This window comes from Malania oleifera, chromosome 3, assembly GCF_029873635.1.
Source record: "Malania oleifera isolate guangnan ecotype guangnan chromosome 3, ASM2987363v1, whole genome shotgun sequence".
Taxonomy (NCBI): domain Eukaryota; kingdom Viridiplantae; phylum Streptophyta; class Magnoliopsida; order Santalales; family Ximeniaceae; genus Malania; species Malania oleifera.
This window is the reverse complement of record NC_080419.1, coordinates 19,985,889-19,986,514: the sequence shown is the minus strand read 5'-3', so window position 1 is coordinate 19,986,514 and position 626 is coordinate 19,985,889. Positions and strand designations below refer to the sequence as shown.

The 626-nt window shown below is 26.2% G+C and overlaps 1 non-coding gene across 1 annotated transcript; it reads left to right on the top strand.

The window, feature by feature from the left end:
- On the top strand, window positions 1–72 carry TRNAP-UGG (transfer RNA proline (anticodon UGG)). Its single transcript has one exon. It is a non-coding gene; the product is annotated as a tRNA-Pro (tRNA).
- The last annotated feature ends 554 nt before the right edge of the window (window positions 73–626 follow it).

Below are 626 nucleotides of genomic sequence, written 5' to 3'. Positions count from 1 at the left end.
GGGCATTTGGTCCAGTGGTATGATTCTCGCTTTGGGTGCGAGAGGTCCCGAGTTCGATTCTCGGAATGCCCCTTTTTAACACCCTTAGTCCCCGACCAATGACTTACTGATTAGTTTCATATATTTTGGAGTTCTGTGTCTATTGCTAGACTTCTGAAAAAACAAAAAATATATATTTTGTGGTCTGCCAACTTGTCGGATACAATACTTTCATTTGAATAATTTTTTTTTTTGTAAATTAAATTATTTTTATATAAACAAAAATTTAAATAAAATAATCAGGTGAACCGACAAATATAATTAGAGTAAAATATTGTAAAGTAATTTTTTATTTAATCAAGTTTTAAATTTGTTTCTGCTTCTAAAAATATTAAACAAATAAATTGCTAGTTTTTTTTTTTTTTAAGTTCTTATTTTTAATCAATAAGTTTGAATTTTAATTACATTGCATTGAGAGTGTAAATTTTGAGTTTTGAATTTGGGCAAAACTCAATACAATTTTTTATTATATTTCATGTAAAGCTAAATAAGCCCAAATAAAAACTTATCCCCAGACATGGTCTTAATATTTGAAATTATATACTTAATTTTAGTATATTTGTTTGATATAGTTTTACCCTTATACT